The sequence below is a fragment of the Phasianus colchicus genome, chromosome 3 (assembly GCF_987193195.1).
Source record: "Phasianus colchicus chromosome 3, bPhaCol1.hap1.1, whole genome shotgun sequence".
In the NCBI taxonomy this organism is placed as follows: domain Eukaryota; kingdom Metazoa; phylum Chordata; class Aves; order Galliformes; family Phasianidae; genus Phasianus; species Phasianus colchicus.
The window spans coordinates 19,867,204-19,883,108 of record NC_143438.1 but is presented as its reverse complement, the minus strand read 5'-3'; the positions used below and the strand labels follow the sequence as shown (position 1 = coordinate 19,883,108).

At 36.6% G+C, this 15,905-nt stretch overlaps 1 long non-coding RNA gene across 1 annotated transcript in view; it reads right to left on the bottom strand.

The window, feature by feature from the left end:
- Positions 1–6,095: 6,095 nt before the first annotated feature.
- LOC149918442 (uncharacterized) overlaps positions 6,096–15,905 on the bottom strand; it is a 242,375-nt gene continuing 232,565 nt past the window's right edge. Inside the window, exon 3 of the long non-coding RNA XR_016465460.1 lies at positions 6,096–6,259. This is a non-coding gene — a long non-coding RNA (uncharacterized LOC149918442). The remainder of the gene's footprint in view (positions 6,260–15,905) is intronic.

Sequence of the window (15,905 nt, the reverse complement as noted above, 5' to 3'; positions counted from 1 at the left end):
GTGTCTGCATAACCACTAATAAATTTATGTAATCAATAATGTATTACATAAATAAATACATAAGTTTAAGTGAAATACGGTGATAGCAGCCATTAGAAAATCATTACTGTTACTGAAATAAAGCCAGTTATATCTCTCTCATTCAATATCAATAGCTTGGTGTCATGGAGCCATGTCACATTTGCCCTGGAATTACTAACAAATGAGGCAGAAATAAGCATTTTCCTTGCAATTTTTACTATTTGAAATGAAGCAGAAAAAAAAGGCCGACATTATAATTCAAAACTAAGCTCTTTGAAAGTTTGAAAAGTCTTTTCTTGATAGAGAAAATTCAAAATAAATTCCAGATAAAGTTGTGGATATTGTTCTGTGTCAGGAGTTCTGTGCTACAATAGATTCTAATGAGCTTCTTGGGTAAAACAGAGGCAATACATATCTAAAATCTTTCAGAGATCCACACTTTTCGTTAACATAAAAGTATTGCTGTGTTGTTTCTCATCTAGATTTAGGGTCTACGTAAGAATTTACCTTAAATATTCAAGAAAGTGCAAATACTTCATTCCTAGTTAGCAGTTAAAATAAAATAGAAGGAAGTTAGAGATAAAAGCACCTCTGAAGATCTTTTTTTTTTTTTACCATAAAAAAAAAAACCTACTCATGAACAAGAATCCTAACTCTAACCTCTCAAATATGATAAAAACAATAATGCATCTTTTCTAGGGTGGGATTCCAGTCGCCTATTTGAAAAATAACAGTAGTGACAAGCATTTCTTGAAGTCTTGCAGATAAGCTTTATCACTGCACTGTTCTTTATGGGCTGGGGGGGGAAGGGGGGGAAGGACAACTAAAAAAGTGATTCAGATATTTTCATATAATGAAGATAAAAATAAATCCAAGTTGAGAATTCTCATTCTTTTGCATTACCCCTTGCAAACATCATTTGTTGTTTGTAACTATCAACATTAACACAAACTTTGAAAATTTGACACTAAGCTTTTATGTTTATTATTACAAAAATTACTCCACTGTAAAATTAGTAGGCAAGAGTTACAACTATGGTTATGGTTTGAATTACAGCTTTTGCTTTGCTTGCAAAAAAAATGCCTATAGTTCACATATCCTCTAGTGTTAGTCTGCCAAGTTTGAAAGATGTGCATTTGTATTCAGAGTATAAATAAATTCTGAACGTTTCTCAGATGCAAACTAGATGATCAAATTTCACTGAAATGTCTGTCACTGGAAATGGAAGATGGGAAAGAGGGCGCAAAGCTTGTATGTTGGTCTTTGCAATTAGTGAGTTTGAATATCCTATGAAATTTCAGTAAGGAACGAAAACTTTTTTGAATGAAGGCTGCATGACTTTAAGCTTCCAAACATAAGTGCAATATTGATCCTCAGAAATCATTACTCTGTTAATGTAGAGGGATGGAAAAGGAAGAAAACTCCTTCCATTACAGCTTCAGGCAAATATCACAAGGGACTTCTGAGCCTTAAATGGGCAGCAACTTTTAGCAAATTAAAATAAGCAAGACTTCAGAATTTTAATTTAGTAAACATTTCAAAGGACATTTTTCACTATTTCACTGTGCGTATATACCAATACGCAGCTGGGAAATCTAATTTAGGTTTGAAATCTATTTACAATCTTGAGATCACTGGCACTATTTCTGGGGATGTTTTTGTGTAATGCTTTTAGAGCAGAATAAAAATGTTATATAATGAGAACCAAATCTATTTAAGGTAATGAAATAGCTTTACTCATTTACTATATGTGCCCATCTTTTCCCCTAATTCCCTGCCTAGCAGGTCAACACAGCAATAGTATTTTAATCACCAAGAACTGTAGTTCTAATGTCTCATATAGGGAACCAGCTCTTGATTATTTGAGCTATTTAGGAAATACATAGCTTTTATACTACATATGTATACATATATATGTAATTTTAGGTACGGATGAATACAAAAAGTTGACTGATTAGAAAAGCATATTTCCAAATAATTAATCACTACTTGACACTGTTGACTGTGTTATATTTATCACTGTCTAGAAGCAGAGAAAGTGGAAAAAATGATGTCAACAGGTGCATTCCGGTCCTATTTTTCATCATCAGTTTCTTACCTTACAAAAGTGTTCTTGAACCATGTATAACTATTCTCTTTCCCTAGTAACAGAAACTGTTAGAGAATCTTTAAATTCTGCTGCAATAAAACTAATTAACTCGAAGAACATTATTTCCTTATCCATAAGGAGTTATTTCTAGCTCGGAAAGCAAATGATATCCTGGGCTCTATCAGAAGAGGGGTGGCCAGCAGGGACAGGGAGGTGATTGTCCCCCTCTATTCTGCTCTTGTGAGGCCTCATCTGGAGCCCTCAGTACAAGAACAACAGAGAACTGTTGGAGAGGGTCCAGAGGAGAACCACAAAGATGATCAGGGGACTGGAGCACCTCCCCTGCAAAGACAGGCTGAGGGAGCTGGGCTTATTCAGCCTGGAGAAAAGAAGGCTGCAGGGTGACCTCATTGCATCCTTTCAGTACCTAAAGAGAGCTTATAAACAGGAGGGGAATCAACTCTTTGAAAGGGTAGATAACAGCAGAACAAGGGGAAAAAATTTTAAGTTGTGGGAGGGAAGATTTAGGTTGGATGTCAGGGGGAAGTTCTTTACAGAATGAGGTGCTGGAACAGGCTGCCCAGAGAGGATGTGGATGACCCATCCCTGGAGGTGTTCAAGGCCAGACTGGATGGGGCCTGGACAGCCTGGTCTAGTATTAAATGGGGAGGCTGGTAGCCCTGCTTGTGGCAAGGCAGTTGGAGATTTACGATCCTTGAGGTCCCTTCCAGCCCTGGCCATTCTGTGATTCTGTGATTTCTCCTTTATCCAGGTTCCACATTCATTTAGTAGTAAACAAAAAAAAGATCATTTTTTTTCTATTTTTCCAAGTCTAATATCTTTGTATAAGAAAATACAGACTATTCCTCTGCCCACTCATATTTTACTTGGAGTCTATATTAGCTAAAGTGTTAATGTTTAGGAAGGTTTTGTGCCATTACTATGACAGTTTTACCAGAAGCATTTAAGATTTGGCTTTGTGAGCAGCTAGATCAATGAGTAGCCCGATGGTCACAGAGTATAAACATGGTGACAGGCATGAAAACTCAGTAGATCTTGGAAGTATTCAACAAGAATTTACAAGTGCATTCAAAACTTCCCTTGTTCTATTCTATCACGTTTCATGTTTTGAATTGCTGTGACTAGGTGAGGACTCCTTCAGAGCAAACAACTGCGTGGCAGCACTGGAAAAGAACTGTCATGTTGGTACTTGCTTTGTGTTTGCAACTACAAAACATAACTGCTTTTCTCTTCTCTGTGGTGCTACCAGCCCAAGCCTCTCCTGAGTGGTATCTGTAGTCAGTATCAAAGTAGAGAGATGTTTTCTTACTGTTGGAAATTGCTCCATCTCCATCTCAAGCTGAGAGGGGAAAAAAAAGATCACAAGACACTAGACTTGCTAATAATCTGTCACAGCAGGCTAGGGTCACCTAACTTTCCTTACTAAAAAAGAAAAAAAGCAAGATGCAAAAGTCAGAAACACTGATCTGATTTCTACAAACGTCCATCCCATCTGCTTATCCAGATGGCCAATTGAATCACAGGAGGAAGGTGTCACAGTCACCGAGAAACCCAAATCTTTCCTGCTTTATCATACCACAGTCAAAACTAATAACTCAACAGCAGCCAACAGAACCCTAAAGGCTTTGTGTACTAGCACACAAAGCTTTCTTGTAATCACTGTGATACCTCCAGGAACAAGGGGTGGCATGAATCATTATTTGGATGTGATAACATGACCCATACAAACATTAGGGGATAATGGGCAAGCCTGCGCTCTGCAAATCGAATCGCACCGTGATCCATCATTAACCTAAGTGAGCTATTGCTTTATTGAAGTAGCCCTGTAAATGAATAGGTCACAGTCTATTTAAAAGCTGAGAGATTTGTTAATGCTCCAAGGACTTGTGTTCTATTAGAGTACAGAGCCTGAGTATAGCTGAATTTAAGTATGTTCTTATAGGATAGGTAAGAAGAAAAGGAAAACCTAAGACTTATACATGAAAAAAAATTTTTAGCCACGCTTATGCACATCTATAAAAAAGATATTTCTAGATATATCTCAATTTAGGTTTTGTCTTAAAGAAAGGTAAAAACACAATCACTGATTTCAAAATACTATTGTTGTTGTTGTTGTTATTATTATTATTATTATTATTATTATTATTATTTTGTTATTGCTAACAAACTTCTATAGCAACAAGAGTTAAGACTTTGGGACTATGTGGAAGTTAAATTATTTCCAGTTAATTTGAATCAACACTACAAATTAGCGTTGCTGATTGAAAAGAACTTCAGAATACAGTTAGGAGATTTACAATATTAATCCATTTAATTGCTTCTTCAGGAATTCTGGACTTTGCATAGACGTGAGTCCAGACACTTCTTTACTGTTCAGTTTAGATAACAGGAGTGAGTTTCAGAACCAATTAAGACAATCTTTTCAAAGATTTCCCTCCTTTTTTTACTGCATCCTGGCAGTTCTACTTAACTGTGGGTGCAACAGTGAATTATGAACACCATCCTCCAAGACTGCTGAATTGAAAATGAAGAAATAATTTGCTTCTAAATTATTTTCAGATTAAGTTTAAAATTGCAATTATATGTTTGAAAAAAATATCTTTCCTCTTCCTCTTCCTCTTCCTCTTCCTCTTCCTCTTCCTCTTCCTCTTCCTCTTCCTCTTCCTCTTCCTCTTCCTCTTCCTCTTCCTCTTCCTCTTCCTCTTCCTCTTCCTCTTCCTTTTCCTTTTCCTTTTCCTTTTCCTTTTCCTTTTCCTTTTCCTTTTCCTTTTCCTTTTCCTTTTCCTTTTCCTTTTCCTTTTCCTTTCCTTTTCCTTTTCCTTTTCCTTTCATTTATGGAGCTATAAAACTACATGAATCTATGAAGTAAATTGCTATGCACCTTCATGGCAGTTCTGACTAAAAATGGTAGTAATGGACTTAGCAGTTGAGAGGAAGACATTATCATGGGGAATTGTGTGGGTAATTTGAGAGGTGCAGATTTTGTGAAACAGGGAAGAAGCAGGTAATCCTAACACATGAGACTCTTATTTACTTTCAGGAAAGACAGAAGATTTTCTTCCATTTTATTCATTCTCACCCTCAAGCATTCAAAAACATCTATGACTACCTCACTTTGCTGTTTTATAGCTGCCCAGAATATTCTAGGAACATCTGCCTTGTCCTTCTTTTGAATTCCAGGGCCCCATCACAGATTAACTTTGCTAACCTTCCTAGAGTACCAGAAAAAGCTACTAAATATTACTATGTATACTGTTCTGATGACTTCTTTCTTGACATATATTTCACCTGTGATATAGTCATTATACTTACTTCCTTCACATTTCCTTTGAGACTTTCACATGTTGGATTGAAATGCACAGTGGCACACCACTTTTACAGCAGGAGGGGAGGGTCAACATTTTTCACTGGTCACAAATTCAAGAAGGGCATGCAGATTCATGTTTAAACATTTCAGTTCACTCTACAGCCTTGGGAACAAATCCAGTGAAATACCATTCCTCTGCATAATAATGAAGTCCCCATGAACCACACACACACTTTACTCAATGTTAGACATTAAAGGAAGCTATCATAATCAGCTCCTTCTTTAAATTACAAGTTGAATTACACTTGTATTTCTGGAAAATACCTGATGATGGAAAATGAATTACTATGAAATGTAAGTAGTATGTAAGATTTTACAGGTAGAAATTGTTTACCCTTAATTCCCTTAAGACTGTATACAGGCCATGGATGTCTTCCTTACTTCCTTATGATCTGGTAATAGAATAAAACTACACTTTCTCAGTGTAAGAGGGCAAACAAGATTTTAGAAAAGATCCTATAGCAACCAACATAACCACTTGTAAGAAAACTTAAGAATTTATATAACAAAATAGCTGCAACCTATACTTTTGGTACCTTCCCTCTTTGTCACAAACAAATGACAATGTAATTTAATTATTTTGAGTTACACACCGTAGTGATATTAGTTACCTGAATTCATTTTACTCTTCTGGAGTATCTGGATGTGTTCCCAGAACTCAACACTAGCAAAGTTTTACATTACTTTTCCCTCCTGCTCCTTCTGATAGTAGTTTTTGTCTCTGCTCCTTCACTCACTAAGAACAGATAATGCCATACTTCCTTTAAAAAAAAAATAATAATAATTAAAAAAGGAATATTTCCACATTTCCACTATGGTACATTTTCTGTAGACCTCACTCTTGTTTGTATGCACTGATTTACATTTCCCAGAAATATAATTTTTACTGCTTACTCTAGTGGCTATTGTAGTTCTTATGAACAAGAGATATCTCTTTCCATGAACATGCAACTTAAAAGAATAGTGTTATTTGCATCACACTGTGGCCTTCCTTTTCATGCACTTAGATATGTTTTCCCATTACATTTGAGCACCCAGCTTTAAGTTTGAGATAGGATGCCTATAATGCTTAGGAGAAATGCTTAGGAGAAAGTACACAATGGGAAGATCAAATCTTTGACCCAAAATTGAGCTTATAAATTAAGAAAGGGAAAAGACAGATGATAAGAAAGGAGTGGATTTGTATGAAAAAAAGACCCCACTTCTTATACTTTAGATAAATTTTCATTGTATATACTTTCGTTTATTTCTGCTTAATAAATTTCCCATTTTCATGTATCAGCCCTATCAAATGCAGATGTTAGACAGAAAATATTCATAGAAGAATCATACAAAGCTTGCCATCTAAAGAAAAAAGGTTAGATGCCAGCCATTCTGCTGACTGTTGGTCTGCTGCCAAGAAAATCCACCTCATAAGTTCATGGCTTCCCTTCACTGTCTTAATCGTAGTTCCTAAGTGAACCTTTATCAATAGGTATGTAATGAACAGAGCAACCACATGGTACCAACATTCTGGCTGGCCAGTATTGGCTGTTTGCCAATAACAGAACACTAATATATTTTTGACAGAGACTCCAAGCAAGGTTAAACTAGCTTTATTCCTCGTCTGTGCTCCCAAAGAAACAAGGATCAATCAAAACTGAAGCCATATTCTAGAAGAATACATAATTAATGTTGGAATGCAACATGAAAGACACTGATGAATCAACTCTGTCACACCAGTTCATTGAGCTGTCTCTTCCTGAATCACATAGCTTTGTTTTTCTGACAGATATCAAAACCATGGCTATTTCCATTAATGTCAGGAAAGTTGAAGTACAGAGGTTTTACTCAATGTTGTTTAGGTTTGATTTCTCTTTTCTATCTAGAGAATTTAAAACCAAGAATGAATCTCAGTACTATCACCTCCCTTTCTATCACCATTATCTTTTCATATGCAGTTGAATTCATCAGATCGTTAATGTGTTCTCCATGAGACTCACTTTGTTATTTCAAAATGTTTTCCTTCTGCTCACGTAATTTTCAAGGTGCTTTTCTTATTCCACACGAGTCCCATTGTATTTCACGCTGTTGTCAAAGTTTTCAATAGTGTATATAAGACAAAAATATGTGAAAAAGAACTGAAAAAAAGACCTCCCCTGTGGGTGACAGTGCTGCACAGTCTGCAATCTCTCTGTCTACAAAAAGAGGGCATCTTTGAACAAATCTGAGTTCCCATAGTCAGTAAAGTCAAAGTGTAATAAGATTATTTGCTTGGAACCTCAGGGCTCAAAACACAGTTTGCAATTAATTTTTCCTGTAGGTAGTAAGAATCTACATATTGAGAAGAAATCCTAGTGCAGGCTGGAGAAGAGTGGTATCCTCCAGGAATCCATATTGGGACTGCTGATTTTCAGTATCATTATCAATGACACAGACAGTGGGATTGGCTGCACTCTATGAAACTTTGCTGATGACATCAAGCTGAGTGTTACAGCTGACACAATAGAAGGAAGAGATGCCATCCAAAAGGAATCTGGATAGGTTTGAGAAGCAGATCTATGAGAATCTAAAGAAATTCAACAAGGCCAAGTACAAAGTATTGTACTTCATTAAGGGCAATCTGAGATATGCATACAGTCTGGGAGACCGACACACTGAAAAGCCCTGTGGAGGTCTTAGTGGGTGTAAAGCTTTGCCAGCAGAGTAGAGGACCAACTGTATCCTGGACTGCATGAAAAGACTGATGGCCAGCAGTGCAAGGAAAGCGATTGTCTCCCCCCTCTACACCATGAAGCCTCATCAGGAATGTTGAGTCCAGGACTTGTGTCAGGGCCCCAACACAAGAAAGATATGGAATTATTGGAGCAGGTCCAGAAGAGGGCCACAAAGATGATCAGAGGACTGGAGCACTTCTCCTAGGAAGAAAGGTTGAGGGAGTTGAGTTTGTTAAGCTTGGAGAAGTAAGGCTGCAAGAAGCCTTCTCAGTACTTGCAAGGAGCTTATAAACAGGAGGGAAACTGACTTTTTACATAATCTTATAATGAAAGTATGAGGAGGAATGTGAGGTTAGATGTTAGGAAATTCTTTAGTCACAGGCTGATAGAGCACTGGAACACTCTTCTCAGATAAGCTGGGGTATCCTATCTCTAGAGGCATTCAAGGCCAGGTTGGATGGGGTCCTGAGCGGCCTGATCTGGTAAGTGGCAGCCCTGTCCACAGTAGGGGGACTGGAACTAGATGATATTTAAGGTCCCTTCTAATCTAAAGAATTAGATCTACAATTCTTTGATTCTAAGATAACAATATTATTCAGAGCAATAAATAAATAAATAAAGCATAAAATTGCTACAAGGGTTTAGAAAATTATATAACCATAACAAACTATGATATCAAGTTCACTTGTTCTCTCAAGAAAAGCAGTTTCTTATAGCTCTTTAGTAAAACAGTTGTTTCAGGGTCCCTCACAACTGGAGAAAAGAAAATAAAGTAGTCAAGGTAAAACAAGAAATAGCAACAAATCAGGAAAGATTATCCAATAAAAAAATTAAAGTGCCTCAAACAGTCCATTTTAGTCCTGGTTTATTCAGTAACTATGCGGACTCCAGTAATGAGAAATGATTAATACCTAGTAGTACTTGTCATGGAAAACAAGTACCCTCTCTAGCAGAAAGATTCTGAAAATAATATTGGTATATATTGAAATCATCTCTTAATATTAGGTAGATTTAAATGGCATCCTAAACATAATTACCTCTTGAATGGAATCTTCTGAACAGCAGACTGTATTTAAGAGGGATGACTGAATCTGTAGTACATCATCCTAGTTTTTACCTTAAAGAATACTCTCTCTGATTTATATTGTTGAGTTTGGCATTATCAAAGCACAAAATAAAGTTCATGCGCAAATATAAAACAATAATTAATTTAGTTACTGGGTATTCCTAGTGTGACAGAACCACTTATAATTATTACACAGCTACTAGTAGGCTAGTACAAGAGGATATGCTAAGAACAATTAATATACCACAGCAGAACCTAGCCCTCCCTCCTCATAGAAGAAAAGTGAAATCTAAAGTCGAAAAAGAGAAGGGCCACCTTTCATACAAGATGTTTTATCTCAGTCTATTCTGTGAGCAATTAGTTAACTAAACATTAAAAAGAAAAAAAAAGCTAAAACTCTCATTATACTTTTCTTAACACAGTTATAGCATTTAATACTTCAGCCAACACCCATTTTTAGCAGCATTTTTCTTTTCAGTACCTGTTGTTACCATGCACCATAACTCATTGCTTTGTGATACATCAAACACGTTAAGTGCTGTATAAACTCAAATTCTCTTCTCCTTTAAAGATGTCACATAAAAATGTCTCAGTTTAAAGGGTATGTATAAACACACACAAACTTCTGTATACATAGAAATTCTTTAAGTGGAGACATTTTTATGAGTCATTTTGAAAGCAAAATAGTATTTGGCTTCTTATAACAAATTTTACATTCCAGATCTCTCAAAGTGCTTTGCAAATGAATAGCCTGGAAGCCAACCAATATAGTGATGTTGTAGGTAAATGCACATCATTTGAAGAGGAGCAGATAAATGTTAAGGAATTATAGTTTCTTGTCTTAACACACAAACACAAAAAGTAATGGGTAAATCAGGAAAAGATCAAGATAGTACGGAATCAGTACCCATTTTTCGTTCTGTGTTTCTCACCTGCTTCTATTAACATTCTTTAATGTATAGTTTCAAACATACCAGCTGTCAGAAATGAGTGCCAATGTGGAAATGAAATTGTGTCCAAGTTTTTCAGTAGAATACTGACAAAATATCAATATATTTTGTTGTTTAAAATGATGTAACTTAGATCTTATATAAGTGCTTTTCTTTGTGTATTTACACTATAATTTAACTAATCTAGGTTTCCACAAGAGGATGACACCTCTACTGGAATTATTCAACACTATATTATTTTTGCTTTTATATTAATTTTTCATAGATCAGTACATACAAATACATGCATGGACATGCCATTGTTAGTCAGTATTATAAAAAATATTTGAAAATATTTCAATTATTTGGAAAGAAGTTATCAGATTCCCCTCAAAAAGAAATAGCATTGATAATAGAAATATATACAAATTTTTCCAGAACCTTATGACTGAATTGAACAATTGTGATAACCTAATCAAAATGCAATTTGTCATTACAAAACTATTTCACACTCTATTCACATCTTTACATTAACTACACTGCATGGTATTAAAGTGCAAGGCGGAACTTTTATCAGACTTTGACTACTGTTATATAAACAATGGATACACATTGTTGGAATCTAGAATGCCTGACAATTACATAACATCTAGAAACTAAGAATACAGATGTGAAGATTGTAAGCATTATGATAAGCATAAACAATATATTCATGAGCAATACATATATTTCCTTGAGAGACACCGTCATCTTAGAACGATATCAGAAATATGTGCAGATAATGTCTTTATAGATATATATATATAGTTGATATATATGATCAGTTATGCCTAGCAAGAGAAAAACTTGTTCCAAATATTTCCTGTTTTCGCACTTTAAGAGTAAGTGAATACACTGGAAATTATGAACATTGGATAAATTTTATACTATGGCACATGTCTGAAGACAAGCCTCACATTCTACAAATGAGATGGCTGCACATACTTCTGTGGCCATATATACAGCAGACACAAGTATGTATATCCATCTCTTTTGCTTATAAACTTGATGAAAATTCATATACTGACTTTATCTTCTATGTTTTACTATAACATCTTCATTAAATGTATGTGCATGTCTGAATAGCTTTGAAAGGTTAATGTCAGATCCTATGAGTATATTACATAAGGACTACCTGAGCTCTGAATGATTACAGAATCACAGAATACCCCAAGTAGGAAAGGATCCACAAAGATCAGAGTCCAACTCCTGGCTGCACACACGATCAATAAAAAAAATGAAATGACAACAGAATCATAGAGTGTATATAGAGTGTACGAGTGGGGAGAAACTAAAAAGAATATAAGAATATTTGGAAAAAAAAAAAAGATATTATCTTGCGTAGTTCTGTGCAACCTACATAATTTACTCAACCTGTTTTAAGTACTTATTTAAACATGTTTTCTTAACTTTCTACAAAGCATTTATAACTATACCTTTAAGATAGTGTCATAGAAGTATCTAGATATAAAAATGAAGACAGATATATTATGTGTCCACATTTTCCAAAATATTATGCAGGTAAGTATGTAAAATAATCTGAATACTGAAGAAGTTGTCAGCCTAAAAATTACTTATGAAAAAACAATTTAGGAATTTGCTACCCTATAAAATTTTAAAATCAACTCTAGCAGTACCGCTGAGCTAATGGGTTATTTAAGGTTGAAAGAAAGTAAAATAAGCATTTAGTTTCCTTCTGAGCAGTCATTACTAGTCATCTTCTTCTTCAGAAGAACAAAACCCCAATTGATGATACAAAATGAGAAACTGCATATAGCAAGACAACCATAACATTTGTATTTGCCTTTTTTGTTGTCTATTCTATATTGTATGTCCCTGAAATTGGAGTAGAATATATATGTATGTGTACAAATAGATAGATAGATAGATAGATAGATAGATAGATAGATAGATAGATAGATATAATAGATAAATAAATAATCATGTATTTGCAGGGAATGCTTTCTACATATTGGAAATAGAAATGAAATTGTGGGAGATTGTATTATCTCTGTTTGGTATACCATTCAACAAATACCATACACTTCACATTCAGAACAGCCGGGGGCTGGGGGAGAACAAACTAATTCAAATTAAATAAACTTGGTGAAAAGCATTGTATATAAAGTAGCCATGAAAAAAAAAAAAAAAAAGAAAGAAAGAAAAAAAGAAAAAAAGAAAAAAAAAAAAAAAGAAAATAACTTTTTAAAGAATTATTTTCAAAATAATGCATTTTGCTTCTTGTTTCCCAGAAAGAGAATTTGCTTTCTCTGTGCTTCCTCTAACAGGGACCAGAGCTCAGCAAGAGTAACACCAAGTAACTACTTTGATCAGCTGAGATTGAAGCCTTTGTTCTGTGTGCTGGTATGTTCTGAAACACTCAGAATAGTTCAGCAATTAATTGCTTATGACTTCTGCAATGTAACCTTCTGGCTTTCGCATCTGGGGAAGTATTTTGTAAGAAGCCTTGAAAACTCTCAATAACACACAGTGATCAATGAAAGGTCTAATGAGATGTTCAGGAAGCTGAAATAAAGACCTCCTGACCAAACAGTGGATTTTCTAAAGTCCTGATTTTGTTGAAACATTTCAGTCCCAATCTACTTTCTACCTGAAATACAATCATATACACAGCAAAAGGTATGCTGTCATAAGACCTACTTAGTATTCCCGTACTGCTAGTTTTGTGTGTGTGTTTGTTTTGTGTGTGTGTGTGTGTGATTTCTCTCTGAACTTGAAAATAAGCAAAAAAATCACCAAAAATCCCAAATGTTCATTGATGTAATCCAGCAATACAATAGTCTGCTTTCCTATTTAGTTCTGAATGGATATTTGCAGATACAGAAACAAGAGCTGTTAACCATACCTCAGTACATGCAGAAATTAGCACAAAACCCATCACCACAACTGTATGCTTTGGGAGGAATGTTTAAAATACAAGAAACATGCAGCCTTCCTTATCTATACTAAACATTTGGAGCTGAGATACCAAAGCCACAGCCATTCACATTTGAAGAGTATGTGAAATATTTATCAAGATAAGTACCTTCACAGATCTCTGTTATAGACATTTGCAGCATGATTTGTAATTCAGGTCTGAAATCACCATTAAAATGTTCGTATAAGGATTGTGTATGTTCTACTGCTCATCACATGATTAATTTGTAGAAGGCAAACTTGAAACATTACAGTAATACAGCATGGCTTGCATCTGAACATCTTGGATGTCAACAGTACATTTCATTTCTCACCATTACATTATTTCTGCAGTGCCTTTTTTTTTTTTTTTTTTTTTTTTTTTTTTTTTTTTTAAGGGAGGAGGCTGCTCAGGTGTTTTCAAAGTCACATCAAGTCAAATTCTCATTTCTTACCTTCTGGCTTTTAATTGTACCTTATCATTTCAAAGGTCAGTGCTGCAGAAATCTACCCCTTCCATCCTCCACACACACAAAAAAGACTGAGTGTTGAAAAAGATTTTAACACACAAATACAGTCACTTTAAGTTTCACACCACCACTTACTTATTTTTCCTACCCACCGCGCTAAGCCCCCGGTTTGGCACGGTGCGTTCTCAGCACTGTCCACCGCAAACTGCACCCGTGGCCGGGCGCCTCGGAGCCAAGGACCCCAGCAGAGCGTAGGACCATGGACAGCTCCCTCCGCGCCAGCCCCCTGCTCCCTTCCCTCCTCCAGGCACCGCCGGCCCTCCCACTTTGCTGAGAACTCGCTGAAGTTTGCGTTAAGGCGCAGGGAGGCCGCCCGCCCGCTCCGCAGCTCCCCGCGGAGCCAGCCGCTCTCGGGGCGATGTAGGGTCCGCGCTCCGCAACCCGTTCCGCCGCGCTTCCGGCCGGGAGCAGCACGCAGTCCTACCTGCTGCACAGAGCCGCAGCAGCACCCGCACCGCGACAGTCCTCCGGATCGCTGTGGCAACAAACCGCCCGTCCTCGGGTCTCCCCTCATTCACAAAGGATCCCACGGGCAGGCGAGGCAGGTAGAAAGCACGTTGTTACCGGCAGAGGCTGGGTCCCTTCTCAGAAATGAGCGAATCCCTCGCTGTGGTTCCCTACACATTTACCCTTCAGATCGATACCGCTCCAGCAGCAGCTCGAGCTGAGCTGCAGCTGATAGAGAGCAGCCAATTGCTACCGAGGCTTCCCTCCCTGCAGCCCCCTCCCACAGAAACACACGGACTGCATTGAAAATTGTATGAGTTGGGAAAAGTAGTTTTAACCCCTTACTTGGAAGCCACTCTGCCCTTCTGCAGCTCCACAAAAGCTTTCAGTTTCTTTTTGCATTAAGAAAAGCTCAGACAGATCACAGTATCCCCTTTCTGGACTCTGGAAAACAGGGTTATGTTCAATGAGAAAACCAAAAGACCTTAAACTGTAATCGACTCACTGAGAAGATGATACATTTGCCACCTACTAAATATAAAATATGACAAAAAAAAAAAAAAAAAAAAAAAAAAAAAAGACATTCCTAGGAAAGTACATTAAAATCTATCATCCAGAAATCATCATTCCCATTCTCGCAGCCTTATTGTCTTTCTGACCATGAAGCGTGCCTGAATTGCAATCAAACAAGAAAAATATAACTTAAATTGTGGCATAGTCAAAAGAAGGCGTACAGAAAGGATTTTTTATTTTGACTGAAAATTATTTTATGGCTTTTCTTTTTTTTTTTTTTTTTAATTATTATTTCATCAAGGATGTTGAGTGCTTTACATTTTAAGAAATATCTACTTTCACACCATGACTGTAAATATGCCAGTTTCTCATTTGTTTCTTGGCATTAATTTGTAGGCAAGAACTGCTGTCAAATAGGTAAAATCTAAGAGCTTGTATTTTGAACTTAAGAGGAAAAAAAAAAAAAAAAACCTCCATGAATTTTTGTAAAACAAAATGTTAAAAAAAAAGGACCTTACATTCTGAGGGAAGTAGAAGATAGAATATATTAGCACAGAAGTATGTCAGTCACGTAACCTTTAAGTGTGCCCCCTCAACAAGAACACTGCAATCTTCATAACATTTCAGTATCTTGAGCTTTGTACTTGCAAATGAGACAACCTCGTCTAGTAAAAACACACGTAGGTTTCCTCTACTTAGCTGATAAGAGTGCAGTGCTATATATAACATAATACTCCGTTGACAGAGACAGGCAAATGAATTACAGACACATGCATGGATTTTCAAGTGGCAGGCAGCAGCTTCATTAATTTTAGGTAAAGAGGAAAAACAAGCAACTGCACTGTGAAACACAAGTGGCTACCACACAGCAGATAAGGCCTTCTTCCCAGTTCACTTATCTCTCCATGGCCAAAGCAGAAAACAGTGCCTCCTTCAGCATCACAGAGTCACAGTGCAGAGAGGTTTGGCTTCAGACTCAGAGACCATTTGCAGCCTATTAAGGTGATTCATAGGATCTGAAGCTTCAGTCTCAGCAGACCCCTTGCCCAAAAGACATATGGGAAAAAGAGTAAGGATGTACCAAGCTGCTCTGGCAGCTCTAGATTCTGTGTTCCTCAAGAAATCACTTCCTGATCATAACAGCAGAGACTCCAAACTACAAGGAGACCAAGCTTCATCATTTGAGAAGCCAGGAAAAGTCTTTATTTCTTGTTTATGTGTGTTTCTTGGGTCAGAGAGCATGCTGCAAGAACCTGTATGTATGTAGGATA